Source organism: Phaenicophaeus curvirostris, chromosome 1, assembly GCF_032191515.1.
Source record: "Phaenicophaeus curvirostris isolate KB17595 chromosome 1, BPBGC_Pcur_1.0, whole genome shotgun sequence".
Classification (NCBI taxonomy): Eukaryota; Metazoa; Chordata; class Aves; order Cuculiformes; family Cuculidae; genus Phaenicophaeus; species Phaenicophaeus curvirostris.
In genome coordinates this window covers 27,293,893-27,315,032 of record NC_091392.1, presented here as the reverse complement: position 1 = coordinate 27,315,032, position 21,140 = coordinate 27,293,893, and the positions used below count along the sequence as shown (strand labels likewise).

At 34.5% G+C, this 21,140-nt stretch overlaps 1 protein-coding gene across 5 annotated transcripts in view; it reads left to right on the top strand.

Annotated features, from left to right (window-relative positions):
* FOXP2 (forkhead box P2) overlaps window positions 1–21,140 on the top strand; it is a 422,073-nt gene that overhangs the window by 144,675 nt on the left and 256,258 nt on the right. For 4 of the 5 annotated variants that reach the window (XM_069851240.1, XM_069851278.1, XM_069851249.1 and 1 more), the window contains exon 4: window positions 16,889–17,005. The exons of the other annotated variant lie outside the window; for it this stretch is intronic. The gene's annotated coding sequence lies outside the window, so the exon portion shown is untranslated. The remainder of the gene's footprint in view (window positions 1–16,888; window positions 17,006–21,140) is intronic. 5 annotated transcript variants of the gene reach the window in all.

Below are 21,140 nucleotides of genomic sequence, written 5' to 3'. Positions count from 1 at the left end.
GTTATTTGCAGTACACTGGTGAGTGGCTACTTCTCTGGCAGCTTAACAATTAAGATTATAATAGGACTATAGGATGAAAGAACAATTTCTCTGTGTATTCAAACTGTGTAATGATACAGGGATGAAAAGTATGTTGTTTAATTATTTGGTTTTGGCATGTAGTATTATAGTTACTGTTAAATTACTCTTGTATTGCTAATATAAGAGAAGAATTAAAAACAACAAAAAAATGAGGTTTGATCTCATTTGACCTTTCTGACGTTCAGTCAGTTAAAAGGTTTGTAAGATGTTTAATTACCAAATGGTATGATCATTATTCATCTCATCATTTGATATATAACGTCAAGTGAATTGCCTCCCTGGAGTGCACTGTGTTTCACAGATCAATAGATTAAGTAAGAGCTTGAAGGAGAGCTTTATACATTCATAAGAAAGAAGCAAAAGTATATTCTCCTTGTAGAATGGCTTATGTAGATACTCTGTGAGCTTTACAAAGTTATTGTTCTATTTACATCTCAGGAATACAAAATCCTGTAACATAAAGACATTTATTAAAATATTTTAAACCTCTTTATTGAAAATGAAAAATATTGGTTCTATCTTATTCTGTGTATTAAAGTAGATTTAGAAGTCTGTCCTGAACAACTTCATTCATATCTATTAAAAAATTATACTTATTACAATGAAGTTTTTGCTTTAACACAGTACAACAACATAGTTATGACAGGAGGCTGTCTAAACATATTGCATAACATTTCTGAAACTATTCACATTTTGATTTTCTTCATTTAAAAGTAGGCCTAGTTAGTTTTAACTGATTTCAGTTGTTGATTTCATTTGGTTTTTTTTTCTTCATTCATTGTATCAAGGATATTTGTGCACACTTTGAGAGAAAAAGATAAAGCTTGTCCTAATTGACTAATTTAATACCTATGCATTCATAAAAAAAAATCTTACATTTTTTAAAAAATGAATTGCCTAAAGGATAATTACATATAGAGTACTAAATGTTTAATTAGACTTTTCTGGGTTTACTATATTGCTCTCCTCCAGTACAGATGAGCCATCATATGATACCAACTATTTGAGCACATCTATCTGATCTCTTACCCTCGATGGAAAGATTTTCCAAATGACTGAAAGAGACTTCTAGGAGAGTTCAGGCACTAGTATTTGATGCTTTATTTTCCTGTAAGTTTTAGCTGCTTGATTTGCTCTCTTGACTTACCAGCTTTCAGCTTAAAAAGTAAGAAAATAAAAATGAGTTTCTTCTTTAACTCTTGTATTAATGAGGGTAAGCTTTTTAGCTTAGATTTATGCCTTCTTGTTGGTCCTTGCATCAGTCAGGCACCGAGGAAACTGTAGTTCAGCTAAGCAAATCCTCCTGGCTGTGGGACAGAAGCAACATTTACTTGAAAATTCTGCTTCCTTATTCATCTGTCACTTATAACCCATCATCTACTCAACGATTAATTTGAATTGTGAACAATATCTAAGCTTCCTTAATCCCTTGCTCTTGTCCTTTTTCTTGAGCTGCTGTACTGTGACGGAAAGGCCGTAATTCTGAAGCTTCTTATTCCTCAGGCCTACCTAAAGCAACTCCCGTTGGGAGCTGATTGATGTTTTAGCAAGGAAATTCTTACTTGTTTTTGAGAACAACCTGGAAAAATTGTCAGGAGGCTTTCATGCTCTCAGATGTTCACTGTGTGGAATTCTTGTAAATGTAAAATCTAATTTGTCTGGGCTCTTTGCACCAGCATTGTTCAAGGTCAGATAAAGTTGTGTGAAGTACGGGAAATGTTTCTGAGATTTCATTCTTTCTTTGTATTCACAGCATTTTTCACTGAATTAGCAAATTAAATAATACCAATTTAGTTAATAATTAAGTTAGCTGGGAAATACACACCATTCTTCTTTTTACCTGTTTTGTAAATTACCCCTGCTGCCAAGCTTGCTTTACAACTTCCTTGAGTTTTTAGCAAGAAAAATACAGTTTCCCCTCTGATAATGATGCAAATACTGCTTATTCAGACTTTCTCAGTAAGGGTCTGGAATTTAAAAAGAAATGCAGGCAACATTCATACTTTTCTGCTGAAGTTGAACATCCAAAGACCTTTTTGTTAATTGGAACCCTTAAGCATGATTAGAGTAGTTAATGTTGGCATTTTGTAGAAGCATCATTTTGATGATATGTTTGTCTTTGGCTCAACTTGACAAAATTTGAGCCATCAGGACTCAAACTAGAAATATGCAGATTTAATTTTAAGACTGTGAATAGAGCTTTAGCTGAATTGTGATATATGCTTAGCATCATTTAGGACTGTGTATATCAATAGTCATCTCTTCCAAGATGTTCTTAAAGTTACAGCAGTATTGACATAAGTATACTTGTTGACATTTATTTGTCTATATATTTACTGCTTAGAACTATTTAATTTGAGCATAACCTTTGTCATAATTTGGTAGATACTGTAGATGTTAGGGTAAGGAATTGATCAGTGGCAAAGTACAGCAACGCTCTTGAATACTGTCTTCTGTGCTCTGCAATTTAGGAGGATGTGAAAGTCCTTGAATGCATCCAGAGAAGAGCAACAAAGCCAGTGAAAGGGCTGTAGGGCTGTGCGGAAAGGCTTGTCTGGTTAGGAGAAAAAGAGGCTGAGAAGCAATATCATTGCTTTCTACAAATTCCTGAGGAGGGGAAAGAAAAGGGAGGTGCTGATCTCCCAGCTATCCAGTGATAGGATGTGTGGGAATGGTTCAAAGCTGTGCCAGGGGAAGTTTAGACTAGACATTAGGAAGCATTTCTTTACCAAGAAGGTGTTCAAACACTTGAAAAGGCTTCCCAGAGATGTGGTCGATGTGCCAAGCTTGTCAGTGTTTAGAAACATTTGGACAATGCCCTTAATAACATGCTTTTACTTGGGTCAGTCCTGAATTGCTCAGGGAGTTGGCCTAGATGGTCATTGTAGGTCCTTTCCAGCTGAGCTGAGCTGAACTGAGCTGTGCTATTCTGTTCTGTTCTATTCTATTATGAAACCTTGACAGCAGCCACGAATAACATGTTTTCATAGTACTTTATTAAGAGATTGCATGGGTATGAGTAGGGGAAGTGAGCCTTCTTTTAAGACAGTATTGCTGAAGAGGTTCTACAGTGAGACACAGAAGCTTTCAAGGTCGCTAAAGCACTACTGTCTTTGTCCTGACATCTCTTAGTGACAAGAAAGTAAAGACGAGCAGAAAAGTGTCACTTATGCTCTAGGTCTGTCCTGTCCCATTCTAGATACTGGAACTCAAAAGGTCTTCTAGACTTTTCCTAATAGCACGAATGGTGTGATTTGTAATATTCCCTTTGGTCCTGTTATGAGCTAAAAGAATCAATATAGTATACACTGAAAAGGTCAGTTTTTGGAGGACGTAGTGTCTAGAAACCTCTGACAAATATGGTTGTAAGCTTGTTCTATGTGACACCATTTGGAGCTGAGAAGCAGAATTAAGGAAACTACATGTATTTATTAAGACAAATTGCAGTATCACCATCATTAATCTGAAGTATTACACATTGATATCTATTTTTTGTAGCTGTTTGAAGCACCAGGTAATGGAGTTTGCAATGTGTGATTTGCATAATTGGAGTCAAGGACAATGAAGGTCCCTGAATAAAAACCATTTAGAACCCCATTCCTTCACATTTCAAAGAGAAAAGAATCCTGAGAGACCTAAAATTCTTGAACAAGTTCTTTCAGAAATAAAGCTTGGACAAATACGATATCATCATTATATTTTGTATCCAGAGACATAAAAACTCCCATAAAAAGGGAGTTAATGGAGTCAGTGTGATACAGAAAGGGTAATGGCTGTACACCGTCAAAACTCATGAAGTAAGGAGTCTTGATTATTCCCCCTTCAGAATGTTCATGTGCATTCATTGACAACCATAGATAATATCTACCATAATAAAAGCTGTAGTTGGAGCTTGTATAGTAAGTAAACTTTGCAATTAAGTCTACTCAGTTTTTGCTTTTTGTGGAAGATAGAGTAACAGACTGTGGAACCATTGGTCTTCTCTAAACTGTATCCAGATTGAGTAGCTTGTTCATCCTTTGTTTTGCTCTTTGGTTAAAAATCCACTTTTGGAAATTCCATAGCTGTAGATCTGTGACTTTCCTTGTTGTCTTTTCTTTGTCACAACTGGAAACTGTTGTCTTAAGTACAAAGGTTGTACAGGTATGGGTAAGTTGTTTTATTTTAACCCTGTCCCTCCTTTTTGTGTTAATATTTGTGTCCTGGTAGCTAAGAGGAAATCACTACAGAAAGTATTTATAAGTAAATTAAATTATTTTTAATAACCTGTTAAACTTCAAAGCATTTGTTTATTGACAAAGCTCTGGGAACCTCTTCAATTTAGCTGGAAGTGCAGCACCTGGTAACTTCTAGCATGATGTGACTAAATTATGAATAAGATTTTAGATGGATTCTCCAAATGTTCCTCTTCTCAAAAGCCAAGCCAATTAATAAAAAAACCCACCACCACCCCCAGGAGAGAAAAAAAAATAAATAATAATCATAGAATCACCAGGTGAGAAAAGACTGACTGGATCATCGAGTCCTACCATTCCTATCTATCAATCACTAAACCATGCCCCTCAGCACCTCGTCCACCCTTCCCTTAAACACCTCCAGGGAAGGTGACTCAACCACCTCCCTGGGCAGCCTGTTCCAGTGCCCAATGACCCTTTCTGTGAAGAATTTTTTCCTAATGTCCAGCCTAAATCTCCCCTGGCGGAGCTTGAGGCCATTCCCTCTTGTCCTGTCCCCTGTTACTTGGGAGAAGAGGCCAGCACCCTCCTCTCTACAACCTCCTTTCAGGTAGTTGTAGAGAGCAATGAGGTCTCCCCTCAGCCTCCTCTTCTCCAGGCTAAGCAACCTCAGCTCTTTGTAAATCCATCTGTGACAGTGAGTGTGCTTTCCTGCTGAAATGCACATCACTGTTTTATGAGTGGTGTTGTGAGTCAGCTTTGAACTATTTTTTTGTATACAGAAACCTCTTAAAGATCAACTGCTTTTATTATTACACTGCTTCTCCAGCTGTGAGAGGAAGCAGAAGGGATTGTCATATTATGAAAACCTTCTTGCCATGGATTCTCATTTTGGATTCTCTTCTCTGGGTTGTGGAGCTCATCCACTAGGAAACAGAGTTTTATTGAAGTAATTTGTGGAATTATGTTTTCTTGTTCATTGACTAATTAGATAAAACCCTGCAAGATAATATTTTTCTTTTTTGTTGTTGTTTTTCCTCTCCCTTCTTCCCTCCCCCCCAACATTATTCTTCAGCGAAATGAAACAAACAAACAAACAAAGCAGAAAAACTCTGGCAATTAAAATAAACTGCATATTATGGAAAAGTTATGGAAGTACTGAGATTACAAATTTTCTGATCCATTTAAACAAGAATTGCCATCTGGAATTTCCAGCTATTTGAATTCAATACACTAATCTTCTGAGGTTTCCAACCTGGGGCTATGCACCAGTTCTCAGTTCCTATCCCATCACTTTGAAACTCCATGTGGGGGTTGCAGAATATTCTCCTTTTAATATATAGTGCCTACTCAGTTCTTATAATTAGTATTTTGAGCCTGTTATACTAAAATACCATTATGAAGTACAGTGTCCCTCTCAGGTAAGAGTTATGTGTGATGATCTGTTGTAACCATCTGGTGTAAAAAATCCTTTTTTTCTGTCCTGGAGCAAGTATTTCTGTACCCAAATGTCAATAATTATTAATTAGAAACATATAAAATGGAGAAGATACTGTAAATGGTCAGATCTTGGAGACACCTTCTTGTAAAGGAAAGAATTTTTTTAAGAAGAGATGTGTGAGTAAGTGTGTGAATATATATGTGTGTATATATATATATAAATTAATAATGTGAAATACTAAAAAAGCTTTTCCAAAATATTTACCTTTTTATCGGATTTTAGTATATGATACAGTCATGTTAGGATCTGTTTTCTCTGTTCATCTTTAAATTAGCTAGTTTCACTATAATGACAGAATTGTTTCTTTCTTTTCTTCTGACTCTGCTTAACACTCGAAGATATTCCAAGGGCATTCAAGGCTGTCGTTGGACAGCAGTCACTCTCCCCTTTACAGTGATCTGGGATTCCTGTAGAGGATGTCTGTGTCTCTGGGGCTAGTGGTGCAGAGACAATTAAGTAATTGCAAGTCTATTCCAGTTCTTAGGCAGGTTTTGCAGCCTGTGCTGAGTTTACCAGAGCTCTGGCTTCATGGGTCACAGTGCTTGGGCTGGCTAGTTTCAGGCTAGTTCTAGTAAGTGTGTGGAAAATGTAGTCACAGGAGTGGCTGCAGTATACCTAAACCTCAGTCTTGGTCTTTTGGAGAACAAGATAAACTAGCTCGAGCTTAATGTGTCTCTCCTTCTGTCTAGGATACATCATGTTGCTTTGAGGAGATGTCTCTTGTATCTCACTTTCTGCCACAATAGAAGTGCAGCTAGTTCATGCAGAATAGACACAGCTAGTCTACCGTGTGACATTTCATAACTTATTTTAACTGAATTTGATTTTGTTAAATTGATATGAAAATAGTTACATATTATTGCCATCCATATTTCTCACTACTTTTTCTGCTGTTATCAGCCAGATTAATGACAGCTTTTCCAGGACAGACTGAGTCGTCTGTAGTATATGTGATGATGTTATGTTGATTTTGATTAAGAAATAGGGAAAATGGTGTTGGAGGGAAAATGTACTTTGTAAGAAACTTAACATCTGGAATGATGGTTCTAGTGGAGGTAATTGGGTTAAGTTGTAACTATTGACCATTAAAAGTTTAATTTTTTTTTTATGGCTCTAAGCAGTCATGCTGAGTCATCAAATGTACTCTTCCAACTGTCTCAATCTTTCTGTTGGTTGTAAATGTAGAGAATGGGGGATAAATTAGTAGTGAGGGGAAAATTTGCATAGAAATTAGTAATTATGAAGTACATATAACAAGAATTATAAGTGTATATAGCAGAGAAAGGGCAATAGCTTTTAGCCCTCTAATATTAAAGATGGGCAGGGGAGTCAGGACATGACACAGCACGAGAGAGGTTCAGGATCCAAAAGAAGGCAAGATGAAACTTGTTATTGGTGTAAGAATGGAAGGAGGAAAGACACAAGGCTGGAACAGCTCTGGTGAAGGGGTGTATATACCTTCCTTCTGACATCTGTGAATTGAATCAGGAAGCCATCTGTAAAGTTCTGTGAAGACTGTGAGTAAAACCTATGCTGAACTCAGTGTCCTGTGACATTGTTAGTGATGTTTACGGGTCAACTACCTTTGATCCTTTCTGTTTTGTTTAAGATGATTCCTTGTTGGAACAAAGTCACCTATGGCCAGGAAGGCAAGCTGCGTGAAGATGTTACAGCTTTATAGATATAAAAACATACAGGAATTAAAGTGTAAGAGTTCTAGAGCAGTATGCAGTGATTTCACAAAGGATTAATATTCTTCTGTGGTTTTATTTCATGTTATTCATATCAATAAAATCCATAGTAATATAATAGAATACATAGAAGGCAACTATGAATTAGTGGGCTATAATACCTTTGAGGAGCTTATTAGCAGGTCATAAAGCATGAAAGTAAAGCTTTCCTATTTTGCATAGTCACTAGAACATCCAATTGGAAATCTAGTTCCATAATCCTGTATTTCTGGTTTTTTTGAACATTTATACCCTTGTCTTTAATTCATGTCTGCATCAGGCAGGTGTTTCATATTTGTCTCTATGTTTCTGCTTCAACAACTCCCTTTTTTCTTCCTTGTTATTACATTTTGGTTATTTGTCTTTGCAAACTTCTACTTTAAGTCCTCAGGATGGTACCAGGAAAAATGGAAGGAAGCTTTTCCCTCTTACAGCACTGTCATATCGTGATAAAGGAAATGCATGCGTTAGTGCAGGTCATGTTACAATGCTGGGTATGATTAGTATATGTTTAGTGAAATTTTTCAGTTTCTAATCAACAGCTGATTCTTCAGTGACTTGTAATATTGCTACCTTAAGTGGATCATTTGAATACGGTTGCATTCCAAATTTTTATCTGGAACTGAGAGTTTCTTTTTTAAAAAAGGCCTTGAATATTAGGCTGTTTAAATTGAATGTAAAAGATTTCTTTACCTTTATTCCTTCTATCTTGTTTTTTTTCCTGATTTCTGGTTGAAAAATCTTTTGTGAAAACAGTGGTTACTCACTGTAATGTGTAGCCACTGTGAAATTTAATTCATGGTTTCACCATTTCTTGTGCTGTTATTGTATTTTCTGGCTTTTATAGTGATGTTGTGGCTCTTCTTATACTATTTAATTATATTACAATATTTTGGATATGAAATCATTCTTATTAGTTAAGTGTAAATCAAGATTTGTGTTCAGCTGCTTTAGACTTAAACTGGCAAAACTGTACATGTCTTGTGATGCCATTGAAGACTGCGAAAATTCCTCTACCTGTAACTTGATATTCAGAGAAACTCATTGATGAATATGAATTTATTGTTTGTTACATAAGACAAAGTTAGAATACATTCCTGGTTTATTTATAACTTTAGTCCAATGTAAATGAGTGAGTTCCTCAGCAGCCTTCTTCAAATGTAGGTGTAGCTTCTGCTACTTTTTTATGAGACATACTGACTTGAGGGGGGAAAAGTGCTCCATGCTTGTGAATGGATTGAATGCGTTATATTACATCATGTGTCTACCTGTATGTGGAACAAGATTCAATGAACAAATGAGTCATCTTGCAAACCTGATGCTTAGGATACTTTTGGCTGTAATGCTAGATAAGGTATTTGCCATCTTCTGTGACCCTGATTTCATGCTAAACAACACCATGAAAGAAAAGAAATGAAGAGATTGTACTATATTAGTTGTCCTGTATCAAAGCCATGCCTTTTTTTTTTTTTTTTTTGAGCAGCTTTTCTTCTAATGAATAAATAAAAGATTAGAAAGCTGCACTGGAGTATTCAAAGCATGACTGAACTACTTAAAGGGGAGTTACTGCACCTGAGCTGGTGGCCACATGCTCATAACAATTGGCAACACTGTGGTATGTTAATCCTTGATAAAGCTCCATTTGAAGTATTGCAGTTAAATTAATTTGTTCTATCATATGCTGAACCAATATCAGGCTATAGTTTGGAATAGAAAAGCAAGCTTTTCTTTAAGTTAGGACTTGTTCGAAATTTTCTTATGGAATTAACCAAAAGTTGCTAACAACAGGTAATTATGATATATTAAATGATGTTATTTCCTTTGCTGTTAAGCACACTATTTAAAATATTGTAATTGTTTAATATAATTTTTTAGAACTCACTGTAGTAGTAGGCATTTTTTTTATCTGCTCTCTGTCCTTCTTTATTGTGTTATGAGAGTTCATCAGCTTGAGACATGAATCCTGAATTCCTGTGTTCTTCTGTCTTGGCCTTCCCTGCAGAAAGGGCCCTGCTGTGCAATCATCCATTTCCCAGGCTACTATAATGTAGATTTGCTATTTCAATAGTACTTTTGTAAGGAAACAGAAGCTTTGTAAGTTGATACAGTCATAATATCTATCTATCTGTCTGCCCTCTACAATAGTTCTTGAACATGTTGGCCAACTTCAAACAAATTTGATGGAGAAGTAGAGACCCCAAAGATAGTAATATCCATAAAAACAGGTGGTGTATGTAACAGAAACATGCAAACCAGTGCATCTTCTGAAGAAAAAGGCTGCAGTATGAAGTATGTCCACGCTGTTATTTTTAAGTTCTGTTGCTTAAAGAACTACCTGTTTTTGCTGTTGTTTTGCTACCGCTCCTAATAATTTATTTGTTTATTCTTTCCGTGTCCATCTGCAGTTAAGAATGTAGAACTACTAGTCATATGTTATTTAAGAGTTTTATTTGAAAACAGCTTCACAGGTTTAATCCTGCAAAATTTGGTAGCAATCCCCACTCCTTCAAATATAGTTTAGCTTGTGGTTTACAAAGAATGACTGCTGTCTTTTTTCACTCTGACATGAAATCAGTAAAATGTGATTCTTTTTTTCTCTTAAGAGAAACAAAATGAGTAGAAAGATAATTGTGGATTACTTCTTTTTCAAATTTTGGGTTATATTGGCCAGAGGAGTAACATGCTTGTAAAAGTAGGTTACTTTATGAAACTTCATAGGAGAATATATAGGCAACAGCGAATATTCATGGACTTTGAGGAAGCTTAGCATTTATTTTCATCTAATTCTTATAATGGTAGATGTGTATGATAACCTAGGAAGGGAAGCATTTTTATTTCATTGTAAATTGTTAATATTTTTTAATTTTATGGAGCTTGATGAAAAATTATTTATGGAAGAAATCCATCTACTTGGAATAGTATTCTGTTTCCCTAGAGAGTTCCTCCAGCTCCTAGGGTGTGCGTACCTTCACCATATCCCTTCCAGTTTCAGAAAAAAAGAAGGCACAGGACAAGAGACAACAGTCTCTGCAGTAAGTTATACTAAGTAAAAGTATTCTAAAACCCCAGTTGATCTTTAAAACTTAGTTTGTCCAACGCAGAGATGAAATGCAGGTCCTGGGGAAACAAGTAATGTGGCACATAGTAACAAAGAATGGATGAAAGGTCATGCAGAGGAGGTTGAAATAACAGCATATGAACAGCTTTACTTCAGGCATGTTCTATTTTTTTTTTTTATAAATGCTTTTGCAACCTTTAGTTGCAGCATTATGCTGTTCTTCATTGTGGCAACAGAAGAACTACAAAAAATGAGACAAACATTGCAGATACATTAAATTCTTCAAACCAAATAATTATTAAATCTATTTTAAATATAATACATGTATGTGTTACATTTCATTCAAAATGTCCCCTAAACACTTTAAGCTAGGTGTAAAAGAAAATTGCTTTTTTTCCACTTGCTTAAATGCACCCTCTGCTGGGGTAAAACACAACAGCTGTGAAGTGCAATGTGATCTGTAAGCACAAGTGTTCAGGAATTCTGTTTTATGGCTCATCTTAAACACTGCAAATAGCCAAAATCCAAGTATGATCCTCTTAAGACTGGAAATTGATTTAGTTTTGATTCACAGTGAAAAATATCACCTGTATAATCTTGAGCCATTCTGTTTTTCTGTCTTAAAACCTGTTTCTACTTGCATATCCACAGACTGAAGAGATACAATTACTAGTAGTTTCACTTGTCTTTCAGAACTTCCATGTTTGGCAACCTGATTGGTTTCTGTTAAATGAAGTTGAAAATAGCATCAAGAAGCTGCTTGATGTGTGTTTTGTGTTATTCCTATGTTGTGAGGGAAATCACTTGGCTTCTTTTTGGACAAACTGCATTCGTTGTGGCTTTCCTACTTTCAAGAAATGACTATAGAAGACAACTTAAACTTATCTTGATTTTTTTGTGGCTTCTGAGAGTTGTATTAATTTCCTGGGAGTCTTGCCTCAGGTGTCAATGAGTGCCTAGGCATGGGGACCAGCATCAAAGGCTTCTTTAGACATAGAACGTACTATTGTGTGTTCTTTCCAATGAATTATTATTAGAAGCCCTTTAGAAACCCTGCAGATAGCATAAAGGAATTGAAATAGAAAGTGTTTTCCCTCTTCCTGTAAAACAGGACTCCATATATAAAAAAGGGTGGCAGTAGGTATCCATTCAACAGAGAGGCAGGTTTTCCAGAACATAGATAAGTTCAGTGGGAAAAAAGAGAAAAAGCCTTAAGGTAAGAGTGGAAGGAATATTCCACCCCAAAATGACAAAATGAGTGACTTAGGGATTAAGCTTTTTTTTTTTTTTAAATTTTCCTTTAAGATCTTTTGCTTTATTTCAGTCTCTTTTCTTCTAGCAGGTTTCCAGTAGTAGGTACCATTCCAGAAACCAGAGTCTGTCCTACTAAAGGCCATGTGTCACTTAATCATAATACTTTATCTGAAAGACCAGTGAAATAAAGAGACTTTACAAGCAAATAGAATTTTTACTATATATTCTCTAACCATAAGGGGATTACTTGACCTCCTGTGTCTTTTGCACACATCAAACTCTATACTAAAGCTGTCTTAAAGCTTGCAGGAGTTCATCCTCTAGGGATTTTCCTTTTGTCTGTCAGTCCTCAGATAAAATATGTCCTCAGAAAAATACGTCCAGTCATATTAGCCGTATGTTGACCATCTCTGCCTTTTGATTGTGAATATTCTTATGAAATACAAAAATATTTTCAGTTACACTGACTTTTGTAATGACACTCATTTGATATTTTCTGATTAACGGTTTCTGCAATTTTCTCCTTAGTAAGAATTCATTTGGGTATTCTTTGACCTCAGTAGAGTCTTTGCTAAAGTAACATTTGTTTTCTTCCGCAAAACTTCAGAGTTCCCTATAAAAGACGGTTTCATGAAGACTGATAGCTTGCATGGTTTTGAGCTTCATTGTTAAGTGAAACATTCCGATGTCTCGTACTTCCTGCTCTACGTTGCTTTGTAACCTGTAACTAGAGATCTGCACGGGCATATGCACGCTGCTTCCCCACTCGAGGCCTTGGTTCAGCTGTCCTTACACAAAAGAATATTTAACTGTTCCTTCCATTTAACTTGAGTGACAAGTGCTGAGTAAACTCCTAGTTTCCAACCATGTCTGTGAATGACAACAGCCTTTATCGCCTTACAATGTAACTCTCTTTATAAGGCAACCTGTGGCTCTGAGGTGATGAAATATGGTACTGCAGCTATCAGTGAACCTGTTTTTAAACCACCACCTATGGCTTATTTTTCTTTTCTGTCAGTATATCTCATTTCATCTAACATTTTTTTGGGGTTGGGAAGTTAACAAGAATAACAATATTTCTGTTTGAGAAAACCTTACACACTAGATCAACTTGTTTGTTGTTCAAGCATGTCTTGATAAGTACCGGGAAGTCTTCTTCCTATTTTTGGTCTTTTCTCAAATTAAGGAGACCGTGTACCTGTATGCACAGAACTTGGTCAGACCTGTGCTTTCTAAGATTTTCAAAACCATAGGGAATGTCTAATAATTTTCTTGAGAAGTACTACATTATATGTTTTGTCCCAATTAATCTCGATCCAGCTGGGTCCAGTGATTCCATGTTGGGGCAATTAAATCTGTAATGTATGGATTGTGACTTATTCAAATAGGTGAGTGCTACATGATTAGATAAATATTAACTTTCTGGGTTAGCTATCTACAAGTCTGGCATCTGACTCCCCAGACAACATATTTATCTAAAGGTCTCAGCACTAGAAAAATTAAAAAGTACTTTTCTCTTTTTTTACAATTTGGAAATAAAGTACCCTGTGTTTTGGTCTCCTTATGTTACAAAATTGAAATCCATATAATTAGAAATATTATCTAATTGCAGTTTGGATGAGGGAAAAAAATGTTATCTAATATGGCCAGTATAAGTTCAGTTTAACCTAGAATTTTCCTCCAGCTTCTTCCACGTCAGAATGTTCTGAGAAGAAATTAAATTTTTAGAGGGATGAGATGCCTTATGGCCATTTGTAGGTTGATACTGAGAAATGCTGGCATTCTTTCATTTCAGTTAGCCATACTGTCGCTATTTTTATGTCTTCTGAATTAGCAATGTGACGTATTAGGGCTTCTCCATCATATATTTGGTATTCATTCTGCTGTTTTGACTTCTGTCTAGAGCACTGCATTTCTGAGACAGAGAAGTAAGAATACAGATAAGAAGGTATAATTTTGTCTTTTGGCCCAGAGGGTAATGCAGCCTCTCCCTCAGTCAAAATTGTAGAAATACTTCTGCAAATGTTTACGTAGAATGCTCTCCACCACTTGTATTCAAAGTATTAATCTACAGCGTAGTTTATCTCACTCTTAAATGAGCATCTGTTTTGGGCATCACAGGAAATGATGGAATACAAGGAATGTCCAGATTCCTTTCTGCTGGCTGCTGAAGGGGTGACTGAGAAGGGAGCTGAAAATGAGCAGAGTTCTAGCTCCCTTTTCCAGATTTCTCAAATGTCTTAGCAGATCAAGCAGCAAGAGCCCCACCAGGTTAGTGCTTTATGTAGTTGGAGTGTTATGATTGTATCTGATTTATAATTTTTGGTTCACAGAATCACTAGGTTGGAAAAGACCCACAGGATCATTGAGTCCAACCAGCTGTTTCTGGACAGCTTTTTCAGTGTCTAGAAACTATTTTGTAAGGTCATATTGTTAATACTCATGATCTAGTTCATAATCAATATAATAAAACGGTGTAGTAAGGGTCAATGTGGGTTGTATGTGTCTCAAAATGACAGGAAATTGTTACTGAATTGTTCTGGGCTTAAGAGGGGACCAATTGTAAACCCTAACCATAGAAAAAGAGAAATATTTATCACCCTCAAGGATGATAATTACAAACAAGAAAAAAAAAAGCTTTAAAAATCCCTGTATTAGGTATTAAATAACTTGCTACAGATTGTCTTTACCATGAAGAGTTCCATGTGTCACTTGTTCTGGTAAAATTCTAGTCAATTTATTTTCTAACCAGCTTGTCAAGATAGAAGTGTCAGGTGGAGAGCCAGGGTGGATACAAAAACATCAAGCATTTGGAAAATAAATAATAATAGCTCTCCTGCTTTTTCATTTTAGTCTGTTCCTAAAGAGGAACTTGCTAGGTTGCAAATATAAAAAGTAAACTTCCCCAAACTACTTGTACAGATGAGTATTTGTGCAGCACGCAATTTGCCTGCCTTCCAACCTGGTAAATGTAATTTGCTTTAGTCTCAGCTATTTATAAATGTTATCTGTAAGTAGCACACATTAAATTTAAGCAAGAACATAACATTAGTTCTCTATTTTCTTTCTTACTGAAGTATTTTTCTTACATTTAATGTTTCTGGTCTTGAATCCTGCTCTCTGAAGGTTCTCAAGGGTGGAGGGTTTTTTTTTCTGTTACCTTTCAGCAAATGCAGATACGTTCCATCTGTAATGCTGATCCATAAATGGAGTTCTGGGTGTATGAAATAAAATGACTTTTATAAAATCCCCTTGTGTTTGTTTCAGGCTCAAAACACACTTGAGCATAACTCACATATGTGGCGTGCATGCATATACCATGAATTTTTGAGTCCTACATAAAGAAAACTAAATATTTTTAAATGGCTGTATGTGCCCGTATACTTAAAAATAAGCACATAATAATAAAAGTTTTCCTGCAGAACAGTAGGCAATTAAGTTGTGTGAGGGTTTTTCATCTTGGAGAATTCAATCATTATTCATATTCTATAAATTCTGAAACTCTATAAGCGATATCTAGCATCTGTGCTCACTTTTAAAAGTTACAATTCCTGGGTTTTTTTTCATCAACATTCACGTTTACATCAATGAATTCACTGAAGGGTTTAATTTTGAATAAAGATGTATGTTTAAAAAACCCACTACTGTAAAGTCGTTTGAGATTTGGCAGCTGTGAGTTGTGCAGTAAAGTGGGATTTCAGATTTAATAGATTACTTGCATTTCTAGATTCCAAGCGGTTGTCAAATGGTTGTCTTGATCTCTGGAAAAGCGAAGGGATAAGTGGAAATAGGTGTCTTTAGCATCAAGTCTGAATTTCCTAGTTTATTGTTACCACTGTAGAGAGAAATGCCTTTATTTCAGTATGAAATGAATACAAAAGAAAAAATGACCCTCTCTCTCATTTCATTAAATATATCTTTTATAGTAAATATAACGTGAGTTGGATTTGGCTTTGATATTATACGCCTGTGACGATTTCATGTATTAGGTTTTGTTTTTTTTCCAAGTAGCTTGCCCATTACTAATTAAAACCAGTGAATTTAACTGCTATACTCTTTTGTAAAAATGAAGCTGTTTGGATTAATATCTTGACTGTAAACTGAAAGGAATTTCACAAGTCTGTGTTGGATAATTTGTGAACTCTTAATAAAAGGGGTTAAGTAACATTTGTACTGATCATACATTTGTTTACCTCTGCAGATTTAGAAGGTGTTTTCATTATTTGATGCATAAAAATACCTAAAATTATCTAGTTACAACATAGCATATAATAAATTATACTGCCATTGAGTGCTTTTCTAGGAACACTTATTTGTATAGCAGCAACAGACTCACTCCTTGGAAATAAGTGAAGTAGCTTGAAAAGTATCACATGATGGCACTGTTTCCATTTCCACCTCCAATGTTATGAAATAAAGCTATAATAAACTGGTATTAAAATGGTATGTAATGCCAATGTACTTTGTATAATTTATGTAAAAGAAAAGTCTATCCACTGTGGTTATTAATATAGGTATTAAAATGGATGTATAGATTTCTCAGAAAAGTGTTTTGTAAAACTTTGCATATTTATAATATCCCTTATTTTGATTGTACAGCGAGAATTCTGCACGATATATAATGTTTATGAATACTGAACTGTACAGATTCATTTAGCATTGTGTTAGGAAAGAAACCTGTTAATTGTTGTGTAAATTAGATGTTTTATTTTTTGTTTTGATTTTATTGTGGAAAGAAAGCTAATGGCTGTCCTTTTTGTATTTAATATAAAGCCTTTTTGTGGTAAATTAGATCATTAATACAGACACATTTTTAAAAAATGCAAATTAGCTTTCCATGAGTAGAAAAGAGCTTAAAGTGTAGTAAGGTCAGAGGCAGGATCAGACGTATTTGTAAAATGAATTATATTCAAGTAGGAATATGAGGGAAAATATGAATGTACAAAAAATCAGTGATTTATAGTATATAGATGTTAGATGTCGTATTATTTCATTTTTAGATATTCTGACTGAACATCTGTAAATGTTCATGTTCTTTTTAGTGATATAAATTAATAATCACCTTTAAATTAATATTTTCTATTTGTAGAATCATCAATATTCATTTATAGCAAGGGAAAACACGTTGCTGATTTTAAAATGAAAAAAAAGATAAAAAGAGGTTATAGGTGTGATTCTACCATGCTGCAGTTTATTTTAGAGTAAGGTAAATACCCAGTCCCACGATTGTCTCATATAACAATTAGACTATTTTATACATTTTGCTATTACAGAGATCATTGCTGAAAGAAACCAAAACAAGAACCTTGTACGAGGAAGTAAGAAAAATACCCACTGGTGATGCAGAGGTAATGACTGGGGCTTGGATATTTGCCAGATAGGGTGCTTGCACTCCAGAATTGTCCTCTGCCTTTATAAACTTCTGTTCTGAGTAGTGTGAGGCTCTACTGTGTCTTTTTTGGTATGAAAGCAGAGGCAACAAAAAATGCCTGTTAAAAAAATCTGTCCTGTGAAAGTTAAGTTCTATTTAGTGAATTATCAAATGTAACTAAATAAAAGAGGGAATAATAAATTCTGAACTTCACCAGTAGACTTAGTTTAAATGATAACAAAAAAATGGTTTTGTAAGACCTTAAAAGGACTATATTGTATACAATATGTCATAATATTTAATCACTACTGAAAATTGTTCCCGTTGCTGAAATCAGTGATAGAAGCTCACTGTACTGATCTATTAGAATGTTTTTAAAATTATTTAACATCTTTAATTTTCTTGCTTTAGTCAGTAAACAATATTTTAATAAATTTGCTCAGACATAACTCAAATCTTTCCTGAAGAGTATGGTTGGAAGCACTGTTTTACACAAGTGTTTCAGTGTTACAGTGCCTCTCTCTCAGTATCTCATAGTCCACTCTATTGTACTATTTTAGAGTAAGAGTTAAAAATCACTACTATTATTGCAAATGGTTTTGCAAAGTTTTTAAAAGATCTAGTGACATAGCTGGGCTCACGTAATAAATTACAATATATAAGAAAAAGCATTCATTACTCACAGCTGTCTATTCATTTATATGTCCCATTTGTTCATGTATGAGGAGAAGAATTTCAGAATACAGTAAGTGAAGTCGTCTTTGCTCAGTGTATTTCACCATTCAAATCACTTGCAATTTCAAATGCCAGTGTTACTTTTCAGGACAAATTTCATACAATAGTAATTCTGTGATTATTCATCCAGTTTAATTAATTCAATTAAGTAAGTCTGCTGTCAGGTGTTCTTTTAATAATTGAATCAACATGCAGATACATAATAAGCATAAAAGCATTTCTATGGCTGCTGTAAATTTAGATCCAAAAAGAATCTGCTATTCCACTACATTTGATATAGATTATTCTATAATATTTCAGTAATGGGTTGCACAAAGGCTGCTTTTTAATTCTTTGCTTTCTCAAATGTCTTTATATATAATGGTTTAAAAAAGAAGGTGTTCAAAAGAGGGTGACCTTTTTCCATTACCATAGTTCCTGTCATTAATGCATTATAATTTTCTTTAGAAGTCTGGAAAAAATGTGTATATGTGCACTCTGTAGCAGGTATGAATCAAAGTGTGTTAGTGAAAGTTAAGAATTGTCTGTTATTACTGAAAAAAAAAAGAAAAAAGAAAAGTAAAACGGGAGGAAGTAATTTTATTGTTATTTTTACTGTGAAAGTTTAAACAAACCTTACACTTTATACAAAGCAGTTACAGACTTGAAAGTTTTGGCATCTGTAATCTGAATGAACAGCAGTTGACTTACTCAGATGCTAAAAATAATACACCCCTTAACTAAATTTAAAGGCAATAGAATGTTGTATGAGGCTGGATTGTGTATAAAGGCCAATAATAGATCTACATCCTCTGCAATATATTACCATGTATGTTATTTTAATAACATATATATTAAAAATGTGGTAAATTATTTACTTGGCCTACTCTCAATGGTGCTTGATGTCATAATTATTGTAAATATTAATTGCTGTGCTAAAAATGTAAGCAGGATGACTTTGTATTAGATGAAAAATGAAAATAGTCTGTGTACGGGTAAATAGATAATCATACAAAAGTAATTGGGGTTTTAAAACCCCAATCTATTCTGCCAGCATGAGCTCGTTTGCATGTTAATCACAAGAGTGATTTCCTACTTCACAAGGAAGTCCACACTCTTTCATAGCCACTTTTAATTGCATTTAAAATGTTGCAGGGTTGGGATATTAGAAATGGAGGCGTATCAGTGTCAAATTAATAAAAAAATATTTCTGAAAAATCTTTATAGGCTACAGATTATAATAGTATGGGTTTTTTTCGTTAGAAAATACAAAATGCATATTAAGATATATTTTAAGTGAGGCATGTTAAATGATAAAAACATTAATTTGTACATGTGTTGTTTCTTTAGAAATTTGATAAATGGAAATCTAATTGCAGCTGCAAAGTATAGAATCTGTTTTTATTAGTTACTGGTTTTGTTGATTAACTGGCACTTGATATATTCTTTCATTAATTTCCCATTTATCAATAAAATTAGCAATAGTTAAAAATGTAGGGTTTTTAGTAAACCATATGGCACTGACAATAGAAAGGAGTTTGCTAAATTCCTTTCAGATATATACCATTTTAACTGTATTTGCATTCAGAGGAATTCAGTTAATGATTATAATGGAAAATAATTTCTCTGCTTTCATGTGTAGATTTTTACTAGTTACTTTGCAACTGTATACTAAATATAACAGATACTAAGAAAACAATTACAGAACATAATTTGTATAATTTATGTATGCCGTATGCTGTCATTTGAAATTGGTATTGGAGGAATTGTGACAAGGTTTACCTATTTATTCCTATTTATAGCTAACTACCTTTAGAATTAGAGATAGGAGTAAGAATAGTAGAAATCTATTTAACAGTTCGTTTTTCCCCTAATGTTTGAAGCTGTGCAGTAATAAATGGACAACATTTTAAGTGATTTTGAGATATTCATATAAGATTCAACAGAGCTTCCTCTGTAATCTGTAAAAGGCCGGTGTCAAAGTAAAGACAAAATGACTTGGTTCTCTGAAGACAGGAATGAAGAAATGTAGCTCTCTAATAAAATAGTGTAAGTTCACAATGGTTACAATATGATCAGTCTCAAAGATACAAAAACTAATTTTTAGTCAAGCTGTTAAAAATTATATATTTAAGAAGATGAAAAGTTTGAGGATTAAAGAAAAATCACTCACAATTTTAAAGAGGGTATATTTGCTTTCATCACCAGGTGTTCTTTCTAATATAAATTACCAAGATGATGTTTCCATAACATAGCTTGGGGTGCTCTGGAGATTAAAACTACCAAAACAGACCTATTAAATTTTTCATAGGGTGGGTCCACCAGGGATAATAAGCCAATATTCCTTGTCCCATATTCCAGATGTTTTATGTAATTCTGCATCTTTCTAAACCTAAATCGTAGCTTTTCCAGAAAAAAATGTACTATGGAGACTGAGATGAAAGGCAAGAACTGTTGAAATGTTAATTTTACTATCTGCTGTTGAGGTCTGTTACCTTTTTTGTATTTTTTTTCTTACTCCCAGTAGCTCGGTTCTGTTTTATGAATGTTGTGGTATTTCAGTTGTTTGAAGTTTTGAAACTTGGAGCATGACTTTGACTTAGCAAAACACAGTGCCACATGGTGTGTGACACACTGATGGATAGTCTTTGATCCATATGATTCACACTCTTTCTACTTTCAACTTATTTCTGGATGAGAAAAATAAACTTTAACAGTAAAGTGGTCGTAGCAATAATCCTTGTAACATATACCCAGAATAATTACAAATAAAATAATGCCCTTTAGTAACTTTAAAGTAATAATGTAATAAGTGATAATGTATTCAGTTCATTTTTTTCACATGGACCGTGGACATTTAAAACTGATATTGGGTTTATTGCACAGGCATAGAATATTTCTGCATTGCTTTGAAACAGTTAATGCTTTAAGACCAAGTAGTGCTACACTTCACAGATCAGTTGGCAAACATGATGAAATAAATACACCAGGCCAGTATTCAAATTCCTACTCCTCCTTCTCCTCCTGTTGTACCCTGGTGATAACTGGTCTGCCGAAAAGCTCATGGACTGTTATTCTTTCTGTTGTTTGGAACAGACATATACATGTGATCTAAGTGAACTGATGTCTAATAGATATAGGTGGTGGATTGGGATTATATTAGGAGAAAGAATGAATGCTTTTTAAAGGGAAATTCTTTTCCCTTCCATTCAGAGGCTGTTCTAGGAACACCTGGCTGCTGGCTGGTCTGTGCTTT